The sequence below is a fragment of the Haemaphysalis longicornis genome, unplaced genomic scaffold (assembly GCF_048455015.1).
Source record: "Haemaphysalis longicornis isolate Haplotype H1 unplaced genomic scaffold, Haemaphysalis longicornis Haplotype H1 scaffold_7, whole genome shotgun sequence".
Classification (NCBI taxonomy): domain Eukaryota; kingdom Metazoa; phylum Arthropoda; class Arachnida; order Ixodida; family Ixodidae; genus Haemaphysalis; species Haemaphysalis longicornis.
In genome coordinates this window covers 183,450,893-183,469,680 of record NW_027526422.1, presented here as the reverse complement: position 1 = coordinate 183,469,680, position 18,788 = coordinate 183,450,893, and the positions used below count along the sequence as shown (strand labels likewise).

Genomic DNA, 18,788 nt, shown 5'->3' with positions numbered 1-18,788 from the left:
CAGGGGTATAAAAGAAAAAATAGCTAAGGTAACATAAAACCTGAACAGGACGCTAAACGATGACAAGAGTTCAAAAAGAGAATTAGTGAGAGTTATTTACAAGAGAGGCATTGAAAGAATGGTTACCTACGCAGCACCGGTGGGGTACACTCGGAAGGTAATTATTTTAAGGAAACTACAGGGGACCCAAAGGTTACCGTTACTAATGATAACGAAAGCTTTTAAAACAACATCAAAGCTGTCCTTAAACATTATGGCAAAGATCCCGCCAGTGTATCTAACAGTTCAAAATGAATTGAACAATATGGAGTACTAAAAGAGAGGCAAAACATTTTCATGTGATGACACGCTATACACAAGTAATCAACTAAAAAAAAATACGATCTCTTCCAGCAAATAAAAGCGGTATTATAATCACTCCCACAGAAGAAATAGTACACTACCGTATATATACGGGTGGCTCAAAGACGGAAAAACAAGTAGGAGCAGCGTTTGTAATATTTAACAACAACAACCAAATAGTAAGAACGGAAAAATTTAATCTTCCAAAATACAGTTCCAACTACGAAGCTGAAATAATAAAAAGCAATAGAATTTATAATAACAAACAAAGCAAACAATACCCATCAACTATTTACATATAGTTGGTCGGTACTCCAAGCACTAAAAAACCGAACACAAATCCAATAATTAACGAATTAAACCTAGTCCTTAGAGAGAATGCAGCAGTAAGTACAAAACTCAGTTATGTAAAAGCACACAGTTCCTCAATAGGCGATAACTTTGCAGATGAATTGGCTAAAGAAGCCGCAAGAAATGGAGAACCAACTTTTGTACCAATAACACAATCATTCATTTTGAAACATGTATATGGGAGTGGAATAAGGTGTGGAATAAAGATGACAAAACAAGTTATACTTATAGGTGGATTAAGAACGTAAACCTTATTCCGAACCACTTTCCTACGAACTTCTACTCTTCTAAAGCCCTGACAGGGCATGGTAGATTCCCGTTTTATTTTTCAAGATTCAGAATAACACAGGCATCTACATGCAAGTCTAGCAAGGATATAGAGAACTTTGATCATTATCTAACAGATGCCCACTTTTAATAAATAAAAGGAGAAGACTCGTTAAAAAACTAGGAGAGCCCTTAGAGAAGAGAAAACCGGAAGTAATTAAGAAAGAGGAAACAAGACTAATTTTAGAAGAGATGGTTTTAAAAATTAATGAATTCACTATACAAGCATAAGAATAGACCAAACATACCAGAACACCAACGCGTTCAATCACGACAATATAAAAGATGGGTTATAATACGGAGATGGAGCAGAAACGCCATGTTGGTGAGGCTTCCTCTGCTTCCATCTCCAGTCATTCCCTTCTTACACCATAACAACACAAGGAAACCAAGCAGAACACCAACAACACATAATCACAAACCATCAGGCGTAGCAGATCTATATACCAGGTCAAGTCAGGTCACGAACAAATCACGAAGAACAGGATCAACAAACCGAGATCAAAGAATCAAGAATCAAGTGAAGTTCAAGAACAAGAACAAACAAGACAAGACGTCTAACAAGAATCCAAGTCGACAGTGAAGATCAATTTTTAGAACGAAGTGTTGTTAAGGTCTAGTGTTTGTTATTTTTCTTTAATTACTTGTAGAGTTTAGAGTTTTCTGATTTTTCGTTTCAAACAAGGAAATTTTCTTTTCATGTTCAAAAAACAACATTACCCACTGATAGTTTTCCCGTTCCCGGGCGGAGGTTGCTGATCTATCTTCTCTTCCCCATTACTCCTTCCTTTTCTTGCCTCAACCACCTTTCTACCACTACCTCAACCCGTATTTCTACCCTCTCCCCTTACCTTTCTCTCCCTGCAATACATGTGTGGTGCAGGCTGGGAACCTCGTTCCCTCTCACAGTCACCTTAAAGACCCCCGTGTAGGGGGTAATACATGAGGGGTGGGTTACAGATAAACGTACACAGGTCGTCAAATAGAAATTTGCGTGGTGACCTTCTCTTTAAATGTTGATGAACACGTGATGCCCGGAACGTCACAGGGAAGGCCATTCTAGTCCATTGCAACACGGGGAAAAAGAGGCAAACAAAGGCTGGTGATGCAGCGGCGCACTGAAAGATTTGAAAGACCAGTTTCGCGTTAAAGGGATGTTATGCTTATGTCATATGAATATAAGGAATGAATGAACCCAGTGGCGCGGATTTGCAACGATTCAAATTCGTTGATCAAGTATACCTGGTGCGACTCCATATGGTAGCCGCATATTCTAGTTTAATTCGGAATAAACATTTATATGCGAGAAGTTTGACGTCCTGTGGGGAATGACGCAAATGGCGCTTTAAAAAATCCCGAGATCGGTTTGCTGATGATATCACGTTCGTGATATGCGTGCGCCATGAAAGATCCCTGGTTAAGGTGAGGCCTAGGTATTTATAGAATTGAACTTGTTCAAGAGTCGTGCTAGCTATTACGTAAGAAAAATAAAAGGGATTACGCTGATGTTTAAAAGAAACGAGTTCGTATTTAGTGGGATTAAGCTCCATTAACCACAGGTCGCATCATTGCTGTACACGGTTAAGGACATTTTGAAGCGCAGTTTGGTCAGAAGGATTAGTAATTTTGCGGTATAGAACACAATCGTCGGCCAACATGCGGATGTGAGGAGATACATGCATGGGTAGATCATTAACGTATACCTTGGGGGACGCCTGATGTTACCGAGAGGGAGCTATATTGGTTATTTTTATTATCGACAATCTGGGAGCAGTTAGCCACAAATTCTGAAATCCATGCTAGAATTCTGGGGTGCAGATTCAACTGGGCAAGTTTTTGTAAGATACGTTTGTGTGGTACTTTGTCAAAAGCTTTAGCGAAGTCTAGAAAATTGCATCAGTCTGGAGGTTACGGTCAAGATTAGCATGCAAATCATGAGTAAATATCGCTAGTTCTATTTCACATGATAAGGATTTACGAAAGCCATGCTGGGAAAAATGAAGGAAATTGCTAGCGTCCAGGAAGTGCATTATGTGAGTGTATATGACGTGTTCCATGATTTTGCATAAGACGCTGGTTAGTGAAATGGGACGGTAATTTCGGGATGACTGTTTGTTACCTGATTTGTGGACCGGAATCACCTTTCCCGCTTTCTAGTCGTCTGGTAACATTCCTGTTTCAAGCGACAATCAGAACAGCATCGAAAAAATACACTGCAATAATTTGTTTAGTGTTTTTAACAGTTTGGAGTTAATGTTGTCTACGCGAGCCGATGATGAAAGTTTAAGTCTATCGATAAGGGTCAAAATGCCAGCAACCGAAATTTCCACTGGAGCCATTATCGGTAATGTCGTAGTAGGTGGCGAGGGAAGGGGCGAATGTGAATCTGAATTCGGCAGAATTTGGGCGTGGCATGGCTGGAAACGACTTTGTAGCTAGGGAATTGAACTTTTGGGGAAAAAATGCTGCAAAAAATGCCGTGAATGATACATTTTGCCTCTTCTGAAACTGGTGTGTTAGAGTGCCTAATTTGAGAAGTAATTCCGGGGGTATAAGAAACAAAAAGTAGCCGCGCTGCATTTTTCTCACGCCACCAGATACAGCATGCCGGCCTGTATATATTCACAAATTATTTTTTACGTATTCGAAACTAGCTTCTGTATTATTGTTTTTTGCCATATTTAGCTGAAAATGAATTACTTAGATTGTATTAAACTGTTCATGCTTCCTCTTAATACTGTATATTGTCGTCTGCTTCGCCCTTGGCAGGCGAAGCAGCTGCTACAGCTGGAGATGCAAAAGTGATTTGGTTGCGATGTATTTATTTGTTTTGTCCAAGCAGATATAAATAAAGTTTTAGGCGAAAACTATCACCGCAAGTAAGTCCAAGCACGCGCGCAAAACATTATGAAATTGCAGTTATGCTTCAAATGGCCAATAAATACGGGCTTTCCAAGTCGACATGCATGTTGCCTCATTGCGCCCGTCAGTACATGCTTCAAGGCGTAACCACACTATGCGAGGGCAACCGGCAACGCAACAATCGTGACTTAATAGGCACAGCGAACGGATGGTGTAGACTACAACGGCAAGCGACATACACAGGCCGCACGGTTTGCCGGCTAGAAGCAGCCCACAAGCGAGCGGAAGCGACAATACAGTGAACTGTAGCGAGGAGCGACGACGACGGAGGGCATTGCCGGCAATGTATTAACTTTTTTCACTTGTCGCTCTCGTCCCACTGTCTGTTCGTGGTACCTACGGAGTTACGTTTTCTGCATCCCTTGTAGTCGTCGCTGCATGTGGTCACCCCTTCATCTTAAGAAACTCCCCGCTCACACTACCACATGCGTTCAGGGCTAATCACGATGTTATTTAGACATATCTGTGATATCCACTGAATGTCAGAAAATGGCTTTCGGAAACGGAAATGCATGCCGAAAACAGGACTAACAAAACCACAGAATTGACAAGCCTAATCCATAGCACTTTGCACAATCCACTTGTTGTTAATCCGATCCTCCAGTACCCGCGATTCCCATAACGGCCTACGATCGAAGAGACAGTGTCCATTCTAGGTAGTATTGAGTAACTGTATTGTTGTCGGCCCGCTCCACTACGCGACCAGCCCAAGTCCTTTTCTATTTCTTTAGTAAAACTATATCTTCTAAGCTAGTTTATTACCTAATCCAGGAAGCTCGTTACCTGTCCCCAAGTGTTACTTCTATCATCATTCGTTCTATGGCCCGTTGGGACAATGGAGTTAGTTTTTCATTTGTTTTGTAAGGTGCAAAGTTTCTCCTCAGTACGCCATCCCCAGCAGTATGGAGTGGTTGTAGATTTTTCTTTTGAGTGACGGAGGTAGCTTTTTATTTTTTGGAGCGCTTGCCCAGTGCTCCCCAACCCATACCTATTCTGCGTTATATTAGCACAGGTCGCAATAAATGTTTATAAAAGCGTAAATAGAGATCATTTCTCTGACGGAAATTCGAAAAACCCAAATACGAAAAGAAAGTAAATTTTTTGCGGAACTGAACTACCATAATAAAACTTTCTACAATAACATCTCCTGCCAAAACCATTGCTGAAAATAACAGCCGTGAACAAACGCGAATAATAAAATCACAAACACAGACCACTCCACACTGGGCTTTGTATCTGCAAAAAATACAATGCTGACCAGGTAAATGCACCTAATCACATAAATGTAGTTTTAAATAAGTGCTGTAAAGAAGAGAATGAAGCTAAAAAATAATTACACAAGAAAACATATTTTGCTAGTCATAGCCAGTCCGTCTGTAAAGTACTCACAATTTACACAAGCAGCGTAGGAAGGCAAGGTATTACTAGAAATTTCGCTGATATTCTATGAATTTTTGAAACATATGTAATTTTTATTGAAATTGTTTTTTATGTAATTCTCACGAACGCTGTTCTTTATTTACCACATTCCTTTACATCGCATTACTGCACAATGTTGTACACTGATTCAGATACAAAACTTCAATTCGGGTACTGTACACTTCCGCGAAAATCACCCGTTATTCTGTACGCAATTTTATTTCAACACGAATACTAGAAACAATAATGTGGGAAGAAAAGTTAAAACACGTTTTAAGCACGGCACATAGAGATGCCGGAGTCCACTAAAGAAACTTCACACGTTGCTTTATTAACAACTAGAACTTGTTTTATTGTTGTATCTGCTTCTAGTGGGCAGTTATCTATTATTTTGCTTATGTTTAAAGTGATTGTTTTGTAATCGATTCGATGTAAGCAGTGTTAAAGCAAGAAATTCTTTCTCATCACTTGTCGTTGACAAGTTATGACGCATAGTCGTTTCTTGTTACCCTTGTAACGGGCAAGCGGAATAATCTTTTCCAAACGAATGCTACCCGTTTCTTAAACGTCATGTTTATCAAGAACATTTATTACGTCATTATGCGTATTACTTCCCAGTAGTTTACTTTGCAGGAATTTAGAAAATGGGGCGGCGATTTTGGTTTCACTTTTTCATGCGGATCTCAAGGATAGCTTTTACTTTGGCAATTTTGTAGTCGTCGGTACCTTCCATAATACTACACTTTTTTATACACTTATAGCCAAAAGTGGAAAAAGGGTGTTCGGAGGCCTTTACACTCTTTTTCTTGAATCCCAACTTTCTTTTCCTAGCTCTACACCCTTTTTGAGTTAAAAAAGGGTGTTGATCAATTTTAACACCCTTGGTTTTTCTTACGGTGTTGAAAGGGTGTGGAAAAGGTGTTCAGCTGTTTATTTAATAATCCATGCTTGGATGAATAATAGTACTGTGAATAAGAAGACATACCCGCATATACTTCTCTACTTGCGAGAAATTTTTCAAACGCGAAAAAAATAATTTCTCGAATGCAATGATCGCTGGTGTTGGAATATAGGCGGCGAAACTTATGCTTCAAGTTTAGCATTGACCTGTGAAACACGAATTCCAACCTTCAACATTGAAAAAGACTACTCCTGTGGCGAAAAGGGTGTTTACTCACTCCAACATGCTTGGCTTTCTGTAGGGTGGAGAAACAGTCTGAAATAGGTGTTCAGTCTCAAATAAAGAACAGCGGAGAAGGGGCCGACCTAGTTTCTTCCGGTGTTGCTAAGTTTTGTTATGTTTACGAAGCTTTGCAATGTTCTTGCTAAGCTAGGATGACCGCTGAGGGGTGAGACCAAATTTAACCGGAATTTACAAGGCTCTTCCAGTGTGTCCCCCCTCACCCCCATTGCCAGGGGATCCAATAGGGAAACAACCTAGGTCACCCCAGCTATGCTGTTTCTCCAGTCTTGCACCACTCTTTCAAGCTGCGCCAATTTTGTTTTCCTTTTAGAATCTAGAAAAGACTAGTACCTTTGCAATGGTACAGTAAGAGGTGCGCATACGCAAGCATGTACTCACACTCTGACAATCTCGAAAGCCGACTTCACTGTTATAATACCCTATCTGCGCTGACGTACCCTTTACAGGTGCCGCAGTTCTATCTCTTGTATTTTTTTGCTCGCGCCACTGAAGCCTGCTCAAGCATAAGAGCTACACTTGTATAAATTATGCCAATTTATATTGCTTTAAACAGCGTGAGATACAAAAGACCCCCCGCTTGTAGAAAATGTTGAGTCGACCCGTGTAAACGGACACCAAATTCCTCCAAAGTGTGAGGTCCTTCACCTTTTTTTCTTAGTTGGCGGTCTTTCCTTACACCCTTTTTTTACACCCTTTTTTACGCCCTTTTTCTCAGTTTGGAACACAATAATTGGTATCTTTCCAGCCTTCTGGAAAAAGAGGGTGTTGAAATAATGAACAGCCTATTTAAGGGGTCTTCAGGAGGCGGGGAGGACTAGTATGGTACCTAATAAAATTCTATAAGTTATGGAACACCAAAACTACCTCGTAACTAAAAAGCGTTCGCAAATCTGCGTATTCATTGGTATATTCTTACAGGAAAATCCATAGTTGAAAAATTAGCGTAAAATATCGGTTTTTCGCGGTAAGCCCACTGACTCGGTCGGGGGGCTTTCCTCTGCTGGATATAAAAGCAAGACGAGCACATGTATTATTACGTAAGTATGAACTCCCTGTACTGCTTGGATCACGTTGGTTTCCTTGGTCAATTCGTATGTGTTCAAACTGTAACTTGTGCGTACTGACTGACTGTGTGGAATGCTGCGCGCTCCGCCGATTCATATTGCAGTGGGCATGCCACCACCTTAAAAAACTGGTGTGGGGCTCAACACCCTTTTTTAGCGTGTTTGAGCATCCTCAATACCCTTTTTAAGGGTGTTGAGCTCACCACCCTTTTCTCATCCACGCCCCCTTTTTTTGCCAAAACACCTTTTAAGGGTGTCAGCCATGGGAAAAGCTTTTTACACCTTTTTCTGCAAAAAAAGTGTAAAAAGATTTAGTGTGTGCCCTTCGGACTGTCATCCAAACAACACAGCACACAAAACCCACAATGAGGTGTAGCAGAGCAGTATTTTTCCAGGCGGCAAAACCTACGTCATTTTTTTGTGTTTGTTGGTTAAGGGTACCATCGCCGCGAAGCTTCGTACACACTAAACGTTTTTTTTGTTTTTGAAAAGTCTTGCGAGTAGAAAAGTATATGAGGGGATGTCTTCTTTTTTACAGCGTTATTATGCATCCAAGCATGGCCTTATTCAATGAAGAGCTGAACATCTTTTCCGCACGCTTTCAGCACCCTAAGAAAAACCAAGGGTGTTGAAGTTGATCACTACCCTTTTGTTCACACGAAAAGGGTGTAGACCTTGAAAAAGGGTGTAAAAGCCTCCCAACACCCTTTTATAACGTATGCTACACTCTGTTTGGCTAAAAGGGTGTAAAAAAGTTTAGTGTGTACATTGGGTGGACGGAAATGGGCTTCTAAAAGCTACTATAACCGGTTCTTTTCCTCTGAACGCTACTGTGGTTAAAGTAGTCATGAAGTCAGGTTAAATTTTAGTTGGTGTCTAAATATCACTGTTTTATCCATGCTAAATACATACTTTTTTATATAGTATAAGCATACGTACGTGCTTCACTGAGTTTTCAAAATCACAATGCCTCTAAGGCGAAGGTACATTCATTACGCAGAAAATTGTGTTTGAAGCATTTAGGCCGGGCAAGTAAAAGGAGACGCAACACATGCCGCAGAGATATTCCTTTGACATGAATCGTTGTTCTTCTTTGGCTTTCTGTTCTCTGAGACATACGCCTTAATGAATAACTTGGTAGGTTTTTAATACTTCAGTAACCTTGAATACTCACTTACCATATATTTGTCGACAACGTTGGACGGTTTCTTGTTTATTGTGCAACATGAGATATTATTGTCTTTAACTGCTCGTAAACGCTTTGGTTTTGTTTTTCTTCAAATGCTACACGCTTTGGTTTAAAGCGTACATCCGTACTGGATAACAGGCTATGAATTCTGTGAAACGCGCAGCATAAGTAGGCTCAATTCAATTATTCGTTTTTTGTCGCCGAATATATGTTACGAAGCAAATGTTGAGCTACTATAGCCGGTTCTGTTTTTATGGGCGGTACTGCGGTGAAAACAGTTGCGAAATTGCCTTATATTTTTGTTGGTGCCTACGTATCATGTTTCTAAAGAGGCTGACTAAAAAGTTCTATGCACACGCTACGGCATACGTACTCTGCTTAACTAAGTTTTCAGAACAAGTTCAGAATTTTGTTTACCGAACGTTCATTTTTTGAGCGAAAATATTATTTTCAAACATTCCTGTGCAAATGCGTCTTAGATAATTTCTATCCCTACGCCTAATCTCGGAACAAAAGAGCCTTACATGATTCACCGTTGCGGTACAGCATATGGACGAAAGACTAGGTTGTACTATTTTTCTTCTTCGCTCAACAAACTTTCTAACAATATTTCTCACGTGAATTAAAGATACAAATATACAATTTTTGTATTTGCCCTGTATCATTAGGTACACATCGAATCCTAAAATTTGTTTATCCTTAAGTTTGTGTCTGTTTTGACATCTTTTCTTATTCTCTTTCGCGTATGATTACTGCAGTTTCTGTCACTCAAGCCCAATGTGGCTTTGGCAGTACCGACTGTTTGTCCTACATCAGTGGCGGAATACACAATATGATCATTGTCATCATCATCACTTATCTTTATTACTGTGAGCTGTCTTTATATGCTTCCAGCAGCGCTAAAATAGCAGGGACAAAGAAAGAAAGACAAAAAAGGCGCTGACTGTCGTTTGAAGAATGCTACCGTACTAACTAGCTCGACTTTCCTTACTGTCTTTTTATTGCAGTGCAATGTTCAACATCCCAAACCCTGCAGTATTCTCCCAAATGACAACTGCACGTGTGTTGCGCGGAACGATGGGTATGGCCGGAGTGTCGGTGTATGCGCGTCGAAAAATGTCCCTCTAGGAAACAACAAGACATATGGCCACACTTGGGCATTCCTGCCTCAAACTTAACCAAGCAAGAATGAAGCCAAAATAAAATGCGTGCCAATACATTACTGATGGTCAATACGAATCGTTGTCTCCGGTTTGTACCTAATTCTGAAGATGCCGGTTTCCCCTTTTTAGTTTGTATCTACGTGTAAGTTCATATTTTCCTACGAATAGCCACGTGAAAGGGATGCTGAGCTTTTTTAAACGGAACATTTTACTGAGCACAGTGGATAGTGAGCTGTACAAAAAAAATATTCGCATTACGGGAAGAATAAGAAAAGACTACACAATTTTCATTATAATGGGACACATACTTCAGCATGCACACTGCGTAAGTCACTAAAAGGACATTCCAAACAAGTGAAGTACACACCTCTTTGCTATATTCCCACTTCTATTCAAATGGACAAAACGAACTGCACAGTATTTATATGATAGCAAAAAAACAAAGCACATTGGTCTTTCCAGCTACTCTCTAAAACTACTTATTCGAAAATCGCAGAAAATTACAGACCACGTGCAATGGTATCGCTGGTTGTGATTTCTGATTGGATATTCAGACGCAGATATCTGCGTGTTGAACAAAAAAAAATTTAAAGCGGCTGCCTGGTTGCATTCTTTGTGCCCACCGTAAAGCTTTCTTTGTGATTTCTTTATTTCCCATTGCTTTTCCTGCCGTTGTTACACGGGATCGCTGATCAGTATCTGCCTGTCTTCATGACCGCTACACTTGGCTGTGGAGCTTCGCCTCGCGGCGTCCTCGTAACGTTTCTATGCCGCATTAACACGTCTATAGAGCATGCGTTCTAACGGAAACGTTAGCAGAGATGTACCATTTTGTGCTATGTTGTCGCCATTTTAGCAGCCACTAATGCTTCTATTTTCCAGCGCATTTTTTCCGTTTGTACAACGATTCCTATGCCCAATGATCATCAGATTCTGAACACTTCTTCGAAATGTCTTAGTATCATTGCAAGGTTGCTTTGCAGGGAGTGGTTTCCTAATCCTGCCATATATCCCACACTATTCCAAAGCAAGTATGGCTATCACTCTGTTGCGTGTCAAGCATTCAGAAAATCAGTTTAAAAACAACTGACTACAAAGGTGGCAAAATTAGAAAGTACCGGGTATGTCATCAACGCAATTCAGGGGCGCACTCTAGCTACGTTGGATTAGCCTTAAGTACCACTCTGGTGCAAGGATTGCAGTTTCAATGCTTGGGGAGCAAAGAGTCGGCATTCTAGAGCGGCTGTTTGCGCATGTGTCAAACTCTCATGACGCCGTCATCCCTGGCCCAAACCGCAATAATGAGATATTGGTGCCTTGCACGGAAGAGTTGAACTACGTCATACAATGCCAGCCATAAACAGCATAAGTTGTGACAGCGGGTATTTGCTTAATAAGCGTCCCAATCAGGAAACCCTAAAATTCATGGATACCTGAGAACTCAACTTCATGAACTTTCTTAAAAAAATGGACAGTTTTTATTGGCGGGTACCCGACGCTGTGCCTCAAATTTTAACGGGCTGTGCTGCTGATTCCAAAGACATGGGGTCTATACAGGCCACTGGGGCAATGTTTTAGAGGGAGACAGAAGAGAAAACGCCCGTGTCTCAATTTTTTTTTGGGTAGGGTGAGTATACCCCAGTGGCCGTATTTGAAGCCGAAGAAGGTGGTTGGCTGCCTTTTAAACCCGATGAAGCCCCGTGCGCGATGTTCGTTTTGCACACGTTTTTCTTACGAATCAATCGTTGTGAAAGAAGCAACCTAAGGACTACAGACACAAATAGGAACTTCTGCGACTGTCTGAAGACACGGAAGGACACGAGCGTTGTTTATAAAGTGCAAATTAGGAAACGTGGCGGAATTTTCGTTTGCTGCAGTGCAGATATTGTCGAAACCCCAATGTCACCTGGCCGCGCTAAAACTCACGTCCTGCGCCTTACATTCAAAACCCATGCTTTTCCCCTCCTCTTTAACATTTGTAGTCATAATGTGTATCGATAGAGCTTCATTTATAGACAACTGAATAGGCCTGCCTCTGCACTGTGCACGCATTATCTCACGGAACAATGAGCATTTCTTTATACATGGTTTTTGGTTATTCCGATAAGAGCAAAGTTTGGAACAGTATTATTTTTGCTGACTTTTAAACGACAGGACCTGGGGCAATTTTGTGCCATTTTTATTCCGTTGTCGTAGTCTTTTTTACAGGCTCTGCCAAAAACCAACACAACATGCATTGTTAACTAGAACAACACGGGTTCTAAAGGCTAAGTACTTACATAATGAGGACATGTATGATTTACTGCAACAGTCATAGTAGTTTGAAACTGGTAAACTTACATGTACTACTTTCTGAGGAAGTGTTTTACCTTTTGCCTGAAGGCTGATTTACAGCCATACAAACATCAATACCTCGAGGCACAAACAAAGAGACAAACCAAAAGTTGCGAGTGTAAGTAGCCAAAGAAATATTATCATTGAAAAGCGTTAGCATTTTGCATGGCAGTACGACTGGCAGTGTTTTTGTGCGCAAGACATGCTACAAACGTGTAGTTCAGATAGGCTGTGAAGTGGACCTTGAAAATATACTCAAGCTCGCTACATATCATATTTGTTAATTCAAACACACTTTGCTCTTCTAAACTTCTTGCCTGTCGTTGGAAAAACGCGACTAGTGAGGGGTTGTTTAGTGATAACAGTGTGTTTTGTAGCCTAACCGCAGGAACATGCCATGATGGATGTTTTTCCCGTCCTCCCACCTTCACTTCTACAGACGGCGCAAAATAACTCGTTCTAGAGAATACCCCGCTGGAAGGAATCTAAAGAAATATTCAACACCAACTAAAACGCCGAGAACTGACCCCCGTCAGCCATCCTCTTCCCGCCACGCTGGGACTGTCAGTGGCACAAACTCTGGATCGCACAGCGTATACCCATTAATGCACCCTACATAAAATGCCGGATTTTTTCAACACTTTACGCGCTTCCTGATCAAAAAGTACGTCCCCGGCCTTGCCATCCTGTATACAGACGCCTCTCCACTCCATTCCTCTTCCTATCCTCAACGACCAGGTCATGTAGCTACGCTTGCCCGCTTCCGAATATATTCCGTCAACTAGGAAGCGGTCTCAGTACCACGGTTGAGGAAGGAACCGTTATCCATGCTTCGACCCAAGCTGCAGGTGCCAGCAAAACAATGGTAACTTTCCGGCTCTTGGCCATCGTTTAGCACTGTGGCCAGTCTAGGCTTTTACCCTTAGCATCTCTCTCAATGCCTCGCCCTTTAACATACCCACATGACGCGGACCCCATTTCTCACTTGTCTCTGCGAAAGATGTGGCACACGCCACCGACCTAGCGCTCCTTCACAGGCATCTCCAGAAGAGGCATTGAACGCAACTTTTCAAACGGCCTAAAAATCCTCCTCCAAACCTACAGGGACACCTCTACGACGAGTATAACAACACCTCAGTACATTTCGCCTACTGCCTACCCTAGCAACTGCCCCCACTGCGGTGAGCCTAACCCTACACCTCACCTCGTCTGGACGTTCCCCACATTCCACCCATTATCCTGCTCTACTAACCTTGAGCAAAGGGAGTGTCGTCGCAGAGCTGACACCTCAAAGACCAGTAAGCCTTCATTTCGCATGCGAGAATGGCAGCCGCAGCACGCGGCCTACCGGAATGGGACGGCCACCCGCTGCCCGTAGCTGCTTCTCCCCTACGGTTTTGTTATTGTGGCAATAAACGTTTCTCTCTCTCTCTCTCTCTCTCTCTCTCTCATGGCGATTAAAATTAGAGCGCAGAATGAACGCTCGTTGAAAATGTACTTTGAAAAGAAAACCGCAACATTCAGCGCCTGACTGGGCTGGTAACGATCAAATCGGTTAAGTACTGTTCTGAGCCGACGGGAAGACATTGCGTGAAAACGTAGATAAATTTATAAAAGCAGATAGCGATGGTTCAAAAGGGACCGATATTTCTTTCGGCTGGAGCCGAGTATAAACTCCGTGGCTGCGACGCTGAAGGTGAGGGTGGCAGCACCTAATGGACGAAGAGATAGAGGCCCAAACTCATTCCTTGCCTGGGCACTGAAATTCCGAACACAGCGGCCGCGCAATTTTTTTTTGTCGCGGTAGACACCGCTCGCTTAATCATGGCCAAGCACTTGTGACATGAAGCGGCTTTTCCCATCTCTCTTGTTCATTCTCCGTGATTTAAACAAAGTGCTTGTATACCACATTCATACGCATAGCAGCCTCATTATTCACTACCTGGTATACTAACACATCACAGGAAGTGTGAGTGGTTGCCGGCCAGCCAACGAATCGCCTTCAGGAACTATTGATCCGATAGTACACGGTGAACACGATCATTCAGAGAGGAAAAATGGAATGTGCCTTATCGAAATGATGAAAACGACATTCTGTTTTCTTTCTTCGTTGAAGGTTCCTAAGTTTAATAAAATTTTTTACCTTGTTCGGAGAAACCGCCTGCTGAAAATCTCTCACGGAAACTGTAACAACGTCCTACATAGTTTAAATGACGTGTAGCGTGCATTGTATACCTTAACACAAAGTATAATCATCACCATTGAAGCTACTGGCAAGAGTAGCATGCACCACGTTACCATTCAATACATGCACATGAAATATATAAATAATGTATAATACATGGTGTCAGGTAAAAACGCAACTAAAGCCAAGCATACGGCAGCCTTTTTGAAATAGGAAACATCAGGCTGATTGTTATGGGCGTGCAGTAAATAAACCTTGACCATTTTACGTACTATTAACATACCTTCCTACGCAACATGATTGTTCATATTGGATTTGCAGTATCCTACAAAATTCCGGGGTACGGAACAGCTTATTATAGCGTTCTTGAAATCTTCTGTATCAACATATTCAGGCAGAGTAAACATTAGTTTGTTTTGTTTGCTCAACAGAATATGAAACAATAAATGCTTTCAAAAGTTGTTCACACAGCCCTTCTCTAAACTACAATAAGCTGTGTTAGACAAGTCTGGTGAACTGAGAGCGAACATTGAGCACTTACCCTACTAGGTAGTAGCCGTTGCCGATCGATCCGATAGAAGCCATCCTCTGTTGGTACTGGGACATCTCAGCTCAGTCAGCACTGTAGGTACGTTGTCTTGCTCAGCCCTCTACCAGCGCGGCGTGGAGCAGAAAGACGACGTTGTTGAGCCGACGAACAGTTGAAGCAGCATTTATATATAGTATTTACAAGAGTGCGTAAGAAGAGCGTTACATGGCTCACTCAAAAGCGTCAATACATCCCAACTCGGTGTCTCGAAAAAATAGCGCAATCGCCGCTGCTTCCTAGCTGGTTTTATACACCAGTTTCCTTTCTAGACATGGGCGGCATCATTTTGCTTTTTGTGACAAGACGGTAGCGCCGTCTATGTGGCCGAAGCCGCAACCACCATGTCGGGCGGTTGAGTTCTTCGTTCTTCCCGTGCGTGTGTTCGGTATCCGTGCGTTACTCAACGAACCGTAGTGGTTTGGCGTTAGGTTGGTGGTTGCAGTGCTTTCGTGTGTGTTCTGTTTTGTTTTATTACGTGCGAAACAATCTAACAGGGAATTTGAGGTCCTAAGTTGCTGCTAGCGTGAGCGATTTAGCGAACTGCCGTATCAGTGGGGATAATGCCGGTGGCACTCCGTAATTCATCTATCCATACAGTACCGCTATGGTGCTTGCTGGACCAAAACCGATATCGGGAAGTAAATACTCATTTTTTAATACCGCCTTGTTTGTGAAGCTCACCAATGCGCCTTGCTTACCGAAGCGGAGACGACAGCTGCGGAGTGAACGTTACGTGTATGTCTCGCTGTCCCGCACTCGTGGTGGGCTCTCGACGGAGCTATTAACACGCTGTTGATATCGAAATACAGTACGATCCTACTGAACTAGAGTTATGACGATTGCTCATGAGTATAAGTTACCGGCGAACAAAATCGACACAACCGCCCAACCAGTCAAGCTAGTATTCCAAAGCTATCATCATGCTTGCGCACTGCCGCTCAGAGTCGATCTTTATCGGCCCTCTGCCTGTACTATGAATGCTTTACGCAATCTGACGCTTTACGCGGCTTGTAACTGTAGTACTTTAGTATTCCATGACAGTGTATAAGGATGAGAAACATTTCTTTTTTTTCCATGTTGCGTCCACGTTGAGCTATATTCCGAATAAAGCATTCGCATATCTCGAGCTGACTTCCACAATGTGCTGCCTGCTTATCCTGCTGTCAACAGGCTGTGGGCAATACAGAAAGTGATGCCTTTATATCTTATCTCGGTGTAATGCGTTTGCCTGAAAAAGTAAGTAAACCGCCGTAATTTTTAGACGTTGTAGGTTCGATGACATGGGTATTGTTTATAACGCCAATTGGTTGTATTGACCAAAAAATGTACGTCATTTTAAATTGATTGCAAAGAAACAGAAATCATTATAACGTTATTTCAAAATGATTACACCATTATTTGAAAATTAAGGTAAGGATCAAGTTATTTGCAAATTTTTCAAGGGACTTGTTTTGTCGCGCCTGATTGTCACAGCCTTGTGTGTGAAGTGGATTTCGCTCAGTTCGTTAATGTATAAGTGCACCAGTCTGACACGACAGTTTGTCGCCGGTACGTCGTTTTCGCGGTTTATCCACGACGTACCTCGATGTCTCAACTCGGTGTCTATGGGTAGGCGATAGAGCATAACATGCAAGCGCGCAGCACTCTCGCCACTTCCCGTCGTCCGCATATGCCACCGGCGTTTATTTTGTTCTAATTGTTCCCACGACCGCAAATCGAGGTCAGAGCATTAAAAGGCATTGCAGAAGCTGCTGTGACAGCTGCAAGTTCCGCATAAAGTAAGGGCATGATAGCAAACACGATTGCACTACGCAGCGAGGAACATCGCGCCGAGCGATTAACAGCTCTGTGCACGCAAACAACGCTGGTCCACCGGAGGCGGAAGGCGTGCGGGCCGCCAAGAGAACTGGTTTCCGAGTATTTTCCTCCTCTCCCGGATGCTTATGAAAAATGGTGTATGCCCCGCGGGTCCGTTACAGTCGCAAGCAGTGCGAATGTCTTCAATCACGACTCTCACTGGCCGCAGTTTGAATCCGACGAATGGGGGCGAAGCGAATGCGACAGCCAAGGCCGCCGCGACGGGTAAGGGAAAGCGAAACAGCGGCGCCGTTTCCAGGTGCGTGGCTGCGTGTATGCCTCGCGCCTTTCGTCCAATGCATGATTCGGCCCAGCCGTCACGAAGGGAAGAGGAGAGACGAATCTGCATCGCCGTTTCCCGTCAAGTTCGGGCACTTCAGCCGCAGGAGGTTTGACCCAGGTGCGAATCGGCCAAGCCCTCAGCGCGACGCAAGGTTCAGCGCATTTGTGCATGGGGCTATGGCACACAACACCTGTAGGCACATCTGCGAAGAGCATGGCCGTGTAGGGGCACCCCACGAATACCTGAATTGGGGAAAGTGCCTCCTGCAGGGAATGGAGAATCTATGCAAGAACCTGTATATTCTGTAATCGAGATGTGTTGCAGTATAATGCAGTCGAGACTAACATCAATCGAGACTAACACATCTTGGTGGCCATGCCTTTACGCCATTCAATAATTATATGTTTTAAAGCAAAGGAGCGAACGTCCCGATTCAAGTGAAATAAAAACGTGAAAACAGCCAACAATCAAAACAACAACACAGATCTCAGGTATTGTTTTTCTGCGGACCTCTACACGGCTTCTGCTGTATGCTGTTATGTGTACGTGCATGCCAAAAACCCGTTCCGCGCAACTGCCTTATGAGAGCATAATTGTAGAGGATTGGCACAGAATAACAAGTATATAATATTACTGCTAGAAATATAAAATTTGAATATACCTCCGTTAACGCAAGCCCTTATTACTATAACAATTTAAGATAAATTATAGCATGCAAAAGGAACTGCATTTGTTATCAAAAACTATACAGTAAGGCAACGCACGATTAGCACACCCGGAGAGCTGCATGCCAAAGAAAGGGGACCAAAAGGACAAAGCCCTTGTTATAGTTGGAATTCTGTACGAAAAGCGGCCAGAAATAGTGCAGCCGCTGGTAGATACTCTGCTGACAGTCCTAGGTTATATAAAAAGAGTGTCCACCTGCCAAACACAAAAATGGTTTATCCAGCGTAAACAGAACCGTCCGAACTGCAGTATATTGATTCACAATTAGGCAACTGCTGCGCATAGGTCGTATATAGACTTAACGTTTGCGAAACATCTCTTGGGATTCGTAATACTGATGTCTCCTATTAAGACAAGATGTATCTCATTTTTTTGTTTCGTAATGTGCACCAATACTCCAAGGACACTGACACAGGCAGTGGGGTTGTTTGTGTTGTACAAACGAAAGACGCAATTTGAATGCACACACTGTATATATCTCTTGGCCTACCGAAATGCCATGCCGAAACGTTCATGACTGTGCACTTCGCATGGTCAGTAGGGGTAACTATACCCGGCAAACGTCATCGGTACTTTCAATAGGAACATTTCAAGCCAGACAAAAAGCTTCAACAAGTTTGTACAAGGGAAGCCTGGTTTATAAGTCCATACCAATTCAAGTGACTGAACAACGGCACTAATAAATGATTGAGCCAGTAATCTGTGCAACGTTGCATGCGAAACAGACATCGCATAACACACTAAGTAGAAAAAAGTATGACTACCATTTTAAAACCATAAAAATATTCCAGGGGATGTGGTATAACCTGTATAGTGAGCTATGGCTTCCTTCA

General features: G+C 42.5%; 1 long non-coding RNA gene across 1 annotated transcript in view; it reads left to right on the top strand.

The window, feature by feature from the left end:
- Nucleotides 1–9,997, top strand: part of LOC144145621 (uncharacterized) — a 39,913-nt gene extending 29,916 nt beyond the window's left edge. Inside the window, exon 4 of the long non-coding RNA XR_013317538.1 lies at nt 9,826–9,997. This is a non-coding gene — a long non-coding RNA (uncharacterized LOC144145621). The remainder of the gene's footprint in view (nt 1–9,825) is intronic.
- Nucleotides 9,998–18,788: the final 8,791 nt, after the last annotated feature.